We start from the raw sequence: 12,699 nt of genomic DNA, 5'->3' as shown, positions 1-12,699 counted from the left end.
TTGAAAGTTGTTTCGATGATTCTGATTTTTCAGACAAAATTTCTAATTTCAATTTGCGGAAGTACCTTAAATAAACATGTACTTATCATTCTCATAAATTGTCACCAGGTTGACTTTAGTGGTTTCTCAAGCAATTTACCGAATACAATGGCGTTCCTTTATGATATGAATCAATTGCAAGTGAAACACTAGTAACTTAAAAACAGTTCTGGCGGCTTATTACCCTTGATAATTTATCAATAAAGTACTTAAAATATTTTATATTGTTAGCCGTGCCTTTCACATATATTAATTTTGTTATTGTCTTTTTATATCAATCGCATTGTATTAAACGATGACGGTTAATTACCGTTTAAATATGGATGCACATAATTTTACAATGAAAGCATAAAAAACGCTAGCGCAAACGCAGAGAAAAAATCTACAACATCAAGTTAGGAAATTTCATAGTCCGTTTATTTATTGAATCTTGAGTACTCAACATCGTACTCATAACCGCACCGCTATCACAGTATATCCCAGCCAGTGCCACCTATTCATTTCAGATAGAAATGTTAGACGCTTAACGGAAATATAAAGGACACATAACGTATTCTAAGTACGTTATTTTCACCACTGGTAAAATTGTCTTCTTTGTTCATAAAACTTTACACACGAGCCTGGCTATATGCTCCTGTAGTAGGGTCTCGAACCTGGTCGAAGCTTCCAGATACTGATAAAGTAATGAATAAGTTAAACAATACTTTCTACGACATCCCCTCAAAACCAAGGTACCCACCCTTCGCATCAAAATGTAGCCAGAAAGTATACCTTCACGTTCATTTAGAGTATGTTTATTGTCATATTGCCTTAAACCTGGGTTAAACTCTGACAAACTAGAACAAGGTTAAAATAGTGAGTATTTTAAATTTTAAAGCCAACACTGCCCGGTCAAATTATATGACCACAAAGGGCTACGCAAGGGTACCAAAATTGCATAAACTTATCAAGGGGCTTTCTGGCATACCAGATGGAATATACAGTGCTGGAATAGCATATTTTTATTTGTTTTAGACGATTCAACCATAAAAGTGTAAAACAACTAGCAAGAACAAAACAATGTGTTTGTTCTGCTTTAACAATTTGATGAAAATAATATGATATATAATATGATAATAAAACAACTCTTGACATTCATTGTTTGCAAAACAAAATTGACTGCTTAATGATATTTCATAATTGGGACTGCTGTACAGTATCGTTCAGTAGGTGAAAAGGGAAGGATCGTGGACATGCTTAGGCCCCTAGGCACATATTGCATGTTTGAATTACACATTTACTTCAGTGGAGACGGTTAATTAGCCCGCTGTTAGATACATATGTAGCTGAAATACTGTTATAAACGGTGCTGAAACCAGCCGCAAAGCATGAGCGTGTATAAGGTCTTCCTTACCAGGAATTTGAAAATGTGTCAAATTATAACCTGGATTATTTGTCTGTGCTGTCTCTCTGCCAATACATGGTTTAACCAGTCGGGCACTAAATAAGCAGCAAATCCACATCCACTCCGTACCTAATACTATGACCATGGCCCTACACTGATCTGTCCAAAAAAAGAGAAATATACCATGATAATGGTCCTTTCGGCGAAATAAGTGACTTTCTTCCGTTTGGATTGCCAATGATATCAGCGTTCCTTAAAGTGTTCAGTCCATTCCTGTATCATTTTCAGGCCAAACAACACACGTCAGACCCCAAATCATAATGGAAGACACTCATGAACACACGCACTAAAGACAAGGCAATATAAAAGTCGGCTTCTGTCTGTAAAAGTTGATATATGTAACATGGAAGTACGTCTAATTCCTCCTGTCATGTTTAACTGAAATATGCAACGTTTGTAAATAATGTTAAAGAGTATGAGCCATCTGCATTCCTAAGGTTGATTGATAGCCTTGACCGACAGCTATCTGATTGTGAAACTTCCACCCTTGCTTGCCAAAGCAGTTAACCTGATAGCCATATGTTCCTTAAAGACTATTTTACTGTTGTACAGGTGCATATGGGAGTATCCGCTTTACCTTTGTTTTGAGGGCAACTGTTAGGCGGAAACGAGCTTTGGCAGATAACTTTAGAATAAGTTGACCCAGATCCTTTAGTGTCGGTGTATTTTGTTCTTATCCTCATTGACTTTCTTGCCTATTACGACTATGCATCGGGAGACTAGGGAGACATGGGCATCTTCTAATTTGAAAATTAACTACCCTCCTTTGAAGGAGGAGGGGTATCTTGTAATTTTATAGCCCCCATTCGGAGGAAGAGGGGTATATTGTAAATAATAATGTTTGATGATGGATGTTGGTCGGTCTATAGACAAATCAGTTTCCGGATAATAACTGGAGAACACTTGGGCCTAAGATCATGAGATCGGAAGATTTGTCATGACCAGCAAATGACCCCTATTGATTTTGAGTTCAGAAGGTCAATGGTCAATATCACATTGACAATAGAATGTTTTTGTCACAAAATTAGATTACGCTTTGGTCTAAGATCACATTTGATACGGAGGTCATTTAAGACTATGTTAAATGTCAAGTAGGCAGTGACAAAATAATTTCTGTTGAATATGAATAATTCTTTTTTTTGATAAAAAGGCAGCACTGGTAAATAATTACGCGAATAAAAGAAGCTTAATTATGCAAGTAGAAAAGTTATAAGATCAAGTAGCGGTCGTAAAAGTGCCTCCCCCCTCCCTAGCCCCCCCCCCCCCCGCGGTATTTAAACTTAGAACGTGTTTATTATTTTGTATTGCCCATGCAACCTTCTATATAACAGAGTTTCATTTGAGCCCATGCTAGGGGGATTGGACCGTTCGGGGTTACTTCTTGTGAAAAGACCGACTCTGCTATTATTTAGTTGGGTTGGGATCTTTAATTCCAAAAGATCTTATCATATATTTTACAATGCATAATAAGTATTTATACTAATGAGGAAAGTGAAACTTACTTTAGATAAGATCGCCAAAGGTTATGCAAAATGTAACAAAATCTATTAAGAGTTTGTTTGTATGTTTTGGGTTTAACGCCGTTTTTCAACAGTATTTCAGTCATGTAACGGCGGGCAGTTAACCTGAACAGTGTTCCTGCATTCTGCACCAGTACAAACCTGTTCTCCGCAAGTAACTGCCAACTTCCCCGCAGGAATCAGAGGTGGAGGAATAAGACTTCAAACACAATGTCGTTTATCAAATAGTCACGGAGAAAATCTATCAGAAGATCCTTCGGAAGCACATAATGCAACCAAGCAAATTGAGTCTGTTAGTGAGAGGTCGTGGAAAGTTCAATACCCCTCACGCCCCTAGCACCGGCTTAAGTGAAACTCTTTTACAAGATACATGTATTGAATGGATTCCATGATCCCAAAGAACCATAAAATATAACTACACTGAATCCAAATACGGGGAGATATTTTACAACCGCCACACGACAATTAAAGATTGTGAAAGTCAAACTGATTTATTGTTAGGAAAGCTTATTAGATAAAAGAAATCTTGCCTTTTCTTGTATTCTTCGAAAATAAAATACTAGTATACGGCGTCATTAATTTTTATAAGCATTGCGTCTGCATATACATGTATTATAATTATGTATAATAGGTAAATAAATAAAACAGTGAACTTACGTTGTTTGTCCTTAATTTTCTCTGTTTGGTCGGCCCCACGTATCTCCATTACCAGGATAGCTCACTAAGCCTTCCTATACTAATGTCTTCATTACATTACAAAGCTGACGTAACAGTCATACACGGATAATTCTCTTCAAACGTGTCTTAGATGACGATGAGCCACCCAGGCTGACGCATATTAACAGATGAACCATATACAGATGACGCATTTAAAGGCATAATTCATTTTTGTATTGTTGTGTTATATTTTTTTGGTTCAGTTTTATTTTGGTTCTTATACATTTTGTATATTGTTAGTGGGGTTTCTAGTGCACACTGCGAAATGAGTAGAACATATTTATTTAAAAGCCGGCGTCGTAGCAAGATTTTAAGGATGTACGAGCGTTTTTTTACAGGATATCCGCCATTTTGAAAAAAATGTTTCTTCGAATATTTCTTTCTTACATTTTTTTTTGCCAAAATTAATGCTTTATAATTTAAATATGGCTAATAATGTACCATTTTACCAAACATTGTTGCGAAAAATTAAAAACAAATCACCCTTTATTTTGGCTAGCATTTGCCTAAAATTGATGTAATATGTTTAATGGGACAGGTGTCGGTAAGTTCAAATATCTATGAAAGTAGATCAGGTTTGGTTCTGATATTTTTCTGACTGATATATATATATAACAATAAGCTACAACTGACATAATTGTTTTCAACATAGCACTGTATGGTTTCTAGGAAATATAAATTAAAACAAAAAGAACTAAAATATAAAAGTTCACCAGTTTTTAAACATTTTTCTAAATAAATCTCTTAGATGCACGGTGACCCCAACTTTTGTTCTTTCCATTTAGAAGCTTTTTTTGTGTCACTAAAGCTACAAAATATTTTTAAAATCTTTACGTCAGATTTTTTGTAGATTTAAATACATTTATTACATTGAAAATAGAGTGGGTTGGGTAATTATGTCAGTATGTAAAAATGAAAGAGATTTGTTAGTGACATTTATGCTTATATAATACTGATATCACCTTGTATTCATAATAACTGGTAAGACCTCAAATCCCTATAACATTTAGTGGGATATCATATGTTTTATTAAGTATCACCATTTTTTCAATTTTACAAAAAAATTCAGAAATGCTTAAACAGTTGGTGAAGAAAAAGCCCTATAAAATAAAAACGAGTTCGGTGACCTGTGCTTTTTTTCTCTTATTTGTCTTAGAAACTAATGTTCTTCAAGCTCACAGAGTATAAAAAAATAAAACCTTAACGTTAGAAAAAATACAATCCTACATCCTTAACAAGAATAAACGCTACTCGCCCACAGTGTTGGTTAATTTTTTTTTTCTTCAAAATATTCATTTCCACCTAGTTTGGCATAAAATGTCTATAAGACACTGAAATGTAATAAAGTTGGTGAAAATAAAAGTAACATATTGGTAAAAATGTAAATATTATGTATTATTTCAAAAGTATTGGAACACTTTACTAGCTTCTTTTTTTTGTGAATATCTTTAGTTTATAATAATATCTGCAAAAGTCCTATGTCATTATATTTAAGTTTGTACAATTAGTCACTTTCAGACTCTTTCGCCCGCACGCTTATCTCAGTAGGTAGTGTTGGTCTGCGGATCCCGGGGTCATGAGTTCGATCCTCGGGCGGGGCTTATGTTCTCTGTGACTATATGATAAACGGCATTGTGTCTGAGATCATTAGTCCTCCACATCTGATTCATGTGAGAAAGTTGGCAGTTACTTGCGGAGAACAGGTTTGTACTGGTACAGAATCCAGGAACACCGGTTAGGTTTACTGACCGCCGTTACATGACTGAAATACTGTTGAAAAATATCGTAAAACCCAAAACAAACAAACAAACACTTTCAGACTCATTTTTTATGGATTTTTGAGAGAATTTTTTTTCGCCTAGTAAATGTTTGGACTAGAGGAGATATTTGATATAATCCCACTTACGACATAAATATTCAGCATCATGATGTTTTACGATTGTTACAGGTTTGACTAATTCGGCATAGCTGTATAGCACGAAGAGTAGACAACGAGTATTGTCATGGCTGTTCAAGACACTGCCAGTGTTGTGATTACTTCCCCTCAATCGTTACGATATTTTTTCCAAATAGCGCTCACTTAACAGGTAAGTTGATATTATCAGGCGATAAATATTGAAGAAGGTTTCTCTATTCCAGTTATGGATTAAAGAGGAATACAACTAAGAAAACACCATTAATTTTAATGAATATCTTCTTCCTTTTAGTCGAACGCACATATTTTGTTTTTATTTTTGCAAGATTGGTCAGCTATAAATACCGCTTTAGCTCTTAATAGCCCGTGTTAAAAATCTGATTAAACTACATTTATTCATATTTTGTTAGGTTATTATACCCTACCTAAAGCAGAAGAATATTGTTTTCGTGTTGTCCGTCCGGACGTTCGTCCATCTAATAGATTTCATATTTTCACAGTGTGAGTGGTGAGATGTAAAAATATTTAACTGATAGAATACAGTATTTCATTTGTAAGCATAAAATAAAAAGAAAAGAATGTAACTGAAAACGTATATGTTTCTGAAAATCCTCTTCGAATTCAACGAGAGAGAATGTTTCATTTCTAGTTATTTAACTAACTGTCAATATGCTTAGGTTTAATTCTGTTAATGTTGTCGTTGATCAAAGACTATTGTTACCGCCGAGTGTTTATAATCTAATTGACCTCGTTTAAATCTTAACTATTTTGTTGCGGGTAAAATGTTCTTCAGTTTCATAAAAAATTAAAGCTAATCATGAATATTACATATGTTCAAAACGTGAAACCAGGCGTAGCTTGAGACATAATTAAGAAAAAAACACTTGAATGGAAAACAATCAATTTGTTCAACAATAACAAAAAAGAGACTGCGATCTTTTAAGTGGGATTCTTCTATATCACGGGTGGATAGAAACAAAATATTGACTTTTCATTTACGATATGTTTTCCTATAGCTCTTTAAAGGATCTTTGTTAGGAAAGTTTTACAACCATCAATGCGATAAAGTATCAACGACAAATATATTGACAAGTTTTCTTTTATACTTGGTGTCAATTTCAGTGTATTAACGTCACGTCTAAAGATGTGTCAACGATATTTAGTGTACATGTTTTGAAGGATTTACAGGTTTCCTTTTCAAAACAGAAGAAGTAAAATCAAAGGAAATCCAATATTTGAATGGTCAATTCTAACTCGTGAAAAAGTAACATCAAATCAGCTTTACATATCAGTTCCAGTGTTCCTATATGTCTCGTAATGTCATAGTAAGGACAAAGCTAAAGGATGTTATTTCGTTTCTCAACGCATTTCTCTTCTTCGTCCTGAATGAGATTTGAACTGTAGATTAAGTCAGTACAGATATATATCTCACGGATAAATCGTATTGTGTGAGCGCCTGAATCACTACGAAAATCTGTCAGAGTTGTAGAAATTAACAATCACGCTGCGCTGTTGAATTTCATGACGTCAGCTGTCGTTTATTATGATGTTACCAAGAATTCCGTCGACGTTCTTTGTAGGGAAATTAAAAAGTATACAGCTTAACTTAATACTTGACAGAATATTAAAGTGTCGTGAAATACATACTGTCAATATATGCAACAATGAAATAAACATGCCGTCGGGCAAAGGTCATCAGTATGAATTACTGATATATAATATACCTTTCATCAGGTTTTTTTACACAGATCTCTGAGAGAAAAACAATCTTACTTTCGCAATTTTAAAGTATGCCCTTCTCAACGTTCGTTTTGCTACATTATTTCAGTAAATTGCTTGTTTTTTATTTGAAATGAATATTGGCTGACTAAATTCTTTCCTCTATTTCAAATATTTAGACATTCCACTAAATTGCTTTTACAAAACTACTTTAAATTCAAGACGTTACAGAATTATTTAGAAATTTTGATGTTGAACGACAAAAGATTCTTTGATCATTCTCCTTGTCACATCGATTGTTTCTACGTGTAAGTTTACTGGAATGACAAACAAGAAATTTTGAAAAAAAAAAAAAACAACCGATTTGAATGTATATATTTAATTGTTTGTAACAAAGCAATAACAGAGACAGTACGGATTTTATTAACACTACCACAAAAAGCTAATCAGCAATTTATTTTAACAACATTTGATGTTGAATCACTGTACTCAAATATTTCTCACACTCTAGGAATAAAAGCAGTGGAAAGTTGGATAAATAAATACGTTGCTGAAAACTTTTAAAAACTTTGCCATTTGATCTTATTTAAAATATGTAAACAGAATTCCGACCGACCGACATTTGCAAAACAATATACCCCTCCTTCTTCGAAGAGGGCATAAAAATCTGCTCTGTATTTTCATTAAATTCCATGAAAAGCCATAAATGAGTTACTTTGTTTCGTGGGAATTATAAATTTGAAAATAAAGTGCAATAACCCTACAGTTATTAAAGAGATCCTTATGAAATATATGCTTGCATGTCAATCCTATAGCGATCTACATTTCTTTAAAGTTTCATGAAGATCCATAAATAGGTTACTTAGATACAGTCAAAAACCTTTTTTGAAAATAAAGGAAAAATCTCTGTTTCTACTAGGTCGTGGTGTGTGTGTGTGTGTAGGGGGGGGGGGGGGGGGGGGGGGGGGAAATTTGAGCAAAGGTCGTGTCCTTGATATTATTATGTGAGATTTGGTGAGTCTAGCTGAAATACATTTTTGAACTGTAAATATTTATATTTTTAGCGTTTATTTGGTAAACAAATCAAGATGAAAAACTCGGTTTTTACTTAGGGAGGTACAACTATGTGTAAGCTAAGGTTATGTGCTAATTAATAAGTATGTGATATGTAATAGTGTTTCTAAGTACTATTTGAATTATATTCATTTTAAATTTCGGGAGGATAGTTGTTGAAGCCATCTGTGTTGTGTAACATCTAACTTATCTGTAGTTGTCACATAAGTATGTGGATTATTATCAGTCCTGACTTCAAAACTATTTCAATACAAATAGTCATGGAATTTATTTGTAACACTCCACTTTAAAGCTAACCAGCTTCAGTTTTGCCCTCAACTGAAGCGGTTAATCTTTTGACTGACTATTATCCCTGCTGTTGTTGCTGTGGTTGTTGTTGTTGCTATGGTAATTCCCACGTCCACGTCCACGATTACCAAAGTTTCCAAAGTTCTGTTTCTATCGATCTTGTTGCTGATTAGCAGACTGACTGTTGGAATAATTGTCGACATTCCGGCCTCTTCCTTTGCCTCGATAATTATTGTTGAATCCTTAGTGTTGTTGTTGTTGTTGAGAAGAAGAATATTTCTGTTGTTGATCTAGTTTCTTCATAATCAAATCAAATTTACTGTCTATCTTTTGATCAACTTTTGTTTCCCAGGTAGCCATCCTAGTTTCCATGTTTTCCATTTTCTATGTTAAATTGGAAATTTATTGCAGAAGATGATTTTCTGCTGCAACAACATAACATGATGTTGTGCTTTACTCTTTGAAGAATCAGAAGAGTGCTGACTTGAGATGTTGGCTGATGTAGAAATTTTCTTCTCAACTAACTTGTCGGATTTCTCTGAGCAAAGTATTGTAGTCGGAAATATAATCATATTTTTGAGCCTTAATGGCTTCTGAATAAAATCCTGAACAAAACTTGTGGCGAAGTAATTTATTCTTTGCTATAAAAGGTAAATGGCCTTTATTCATGATGGTCTGGAGAAGTGTCTCCAGTCTACAGGCATAAGCCGTACTGACTCCGTAGGTTGTTGACAGCTATTGAAAAAATATGTCATCAACTGTTCCCTTGATGGTGCATTGGAATACATGGCATCTAACTTGGTTAAAATATCGGCCACAGTAGCCTCCATACCAAGTGGAACTGTTAAAAGCCTGGCAGATTCACGAAGAGAAGCTCTAATGGCCTAAAGAACATGATTATCCGTGTTTTCAGTGTTTGCAGATAAGCACTGTACTTCATATCTCCACACCAGATATGGTACTTCACCCTTGGGTACTGGTTCATCACCCGAAAAACAAGGGATCTTTGGAACAAATGATTGTACCAGAGAAGTCGAAACATTAGGAAAGTGGAAAGCAAGAGTGGAAGTAGAAGTGGGCTTTGTAGACAACTGAGGTGGTATATGGATCGGTACCTTTGGTATAGCACTAGTGCTAATATGGGCCATTTCATCAGTCATAGATTTGAGAGGTCTAGTTGCCGCAATTGTAGATGCAGGCTGTTCTTTTGGAATTAATTCATAACGTTCCTCAATATATTTCAGAAAAGACTACATTTCCGGAGGAGCTTTCTGACTACCATTCTTACTACTACCATCCATACTACTGCCACTACTTTCATTATCCTTGGAAGCCATCATTCAATACAGATTTCAAATTCAAAATCAATTTCAAAATTAAATTTTATGCACTCAAAGTATACAAGTGTCTATATATAATTCACAAAACAATATTCACTGTTTTTACTAAGTATGTTTGTAAGTTTCAATGTAGTATTCTATTATATCCACTCAAAGTATACAAATGTCCATATAATAATTCACAAAACAATATTCACTGTTTTTCACGAAGTATGTTTGTCAGTATAATGGTAAGTATCTGCGCCTGTCAAGCGGGAGACCGGAGTTCGATTCCCTGTCGGGGAGCCATTGTAACCGGGTCGACCAGGGTTAGGTAATCACGAAGATTGGCACGGTTTAAACATTTATTTCGACGTACATCACAAAGCATGAAAAGCCTGTATAATACACAAAAACATACATTACACATAGTACAAGACATTCTATACATATTCCATTAATACAAATTACACATGCGAATATAAAAATATCAGAGAAATACAGTCCTACAGCAAAAGTTAATTACTTAAGAAAATCAAGCAAACCAGGATCGTCTGTAGTGCCATTATTTAAAAAAATAATGGGGCTGTGGTACGAATGTAGAAGTAAATAATCATAGTATCAATATACCAAGATATTAAGAGGGGTCTCGCGACCTTCCTCTCACTACTGAGACCAAGGCGTAACTGCGCTGGGACAATGTATTTTCGGCGGGAAGTTAGGTTTTGGCGGGTTAGTAAAATGTTAAAAGGGTTCATGCACGTGAAAAAGATAAACTAAGAAAATATCTCACTCACTCCATTTGCACCATAAACACGAGATAATTACTGAGCTGTAGTAAACATTCTACTACAGTTAGGCAATATCATAGTTAGGCAATACCATAGATTGGCGATACTACAGATAGGTAATACCAAAGTTAAGTAAATACACATTACAATAACTAGGTCATAACTAAAGGTGTTTACCCGATTTGGATTAAAATGAGAACTTAGCAAAGTGACAGACTTACCAATATCATCTAGAATAATTCAAAGGGCTACATAAACATTCAAATAGGTTTTTTTTCAAAATTTCTTGTTTGTCATTCCAGTAAACTTACACGTAGAAACAATCGATGTGACAAGGAGAATGATCAAAGAATCTTTTGTCGTTCAACATCAAGACTTCTAAATAATTCTGTAACGTCTTGAATTTAAAGTAGTTTTGTAAAAGCATTTTCAAAATAAGTGGAAAGTCTGAATATTTGAAATAGAAGAAAGAATTTAAGTCAGCCAATATTCATTTCAAATGAAAATCAAGCAATTTACTGAAATAATGTAGCAAAACGAACGTTGAGAAGGGCATACTTTAAAATTGCGAAAGTAAGATTGTTTTTCTCTCGGGGATCTGTGTAAAAGAACTGATGAAATGTATATTATACATCAGTTATTCATACTGATGACCTTTGCCCGACGGCATGTTTATTTTAATTTTGCATATAATGACAGTATGTATTTCACGACACTTTAATATTCTGTCAAGTATTAAGTTAACCTGTATACTTTTCAATTTCCCTACAAAGAACGTCGACGGAATTCTTGGTAACATCATAATAAACGACAGCTGACGTCATGAAATTCAACAGCGCAACATACTTACACAGCCTAGTTACTATTCTTCATCTAACCTCTGTTTTTCTTATGGAGCGGAATTCATATAAGTTTTAAGTAGCTTGTTTTCCAATCCATTCGATTGAAAATTTCTTTGTTTGTTTGTTTGTACTATTTTGATTGATGTATGTCTTTTTATCAAACTTTGTTAATTTCAATATAGTACTCATGTTTGTATATACAATTTGTGGAAATAAATACAGTTTAAACCAATTTCCCTACAAAGAACGTCGACGGAATTCTTGGTAACGTCATTATTAACGAAAGATGACGTCATGAAATTTAACAGCGCAGCGTGATTGTTAATTTCTACAACTCTGACAAATTTTCATAGTGATTCCGGCGCTCGCACAATACTCTTTATCCGTGAGATATATATCTGTACTGACTTAATCTACAGTTCAAATCTTATTCAGGACGAACAAGAGAAATGCGTTGAGAAACGAAATAATATCCTTTAGCTGTGTCCTTACTATGACATTACGAGACATAAAGGTAACACTGGAACTGATATGTAAAGCTGATTTGATGTTAATTTTTCACGAGTTAGAATTGACCATTCAAATACTTGATTTCCTTTGATTTTACTTATTCGGTTTTTAAAAGAAAACCTATAAATCCTTCAAAACACGTACACTAAATATTATTGACACATCTTTAGACGTGACGTTAATACACTGAAATTGACATTGAAGTATAAAAAAAACTTGTGAACATATTTGGCTTTGATTTTATTTACTTCACAACAGCGTGTGTTAAGTGCTGTGTGGCGGCCGTAAAAAGTCGCCCCGACTTCATCTCAGTGTTGTTATATTTTCTGGTCCTTCGGGATCATTGATTTCAACTCATTTAGATTTGAAGATTGAATACTGCTTAAGCCGGTGCTAGGGGGCGTGGGCAGTGTTGCATTTTCCATTACTGCTCATAAACAGACTCACTCAAACCGAGTCTGCAATTTTCACTGTTTGCCTTGTTTTCGATGCTTCCGAGGGATCTACTTTCCAGATTTTAT

The sequence above is a fragment of the Mercenaria mercenaria genome, chromosome 5, assembly GCF_021730395.1.
Source record: "Mercenaria mercenaria strain notata chromosome 5, MADL_Memer_1, whole genome shotgun sequence".
NCBI lineage: Eukaryota > Metazoa > Mollusca > Bivalvia > Venerida > Veneridae > Mercenaria > Mercenaria mercenaria.
The sequence above is the reverse complement of the archived record's forward strand: the minus strand, read 5'-3'. Positions refer to the sequence as shown.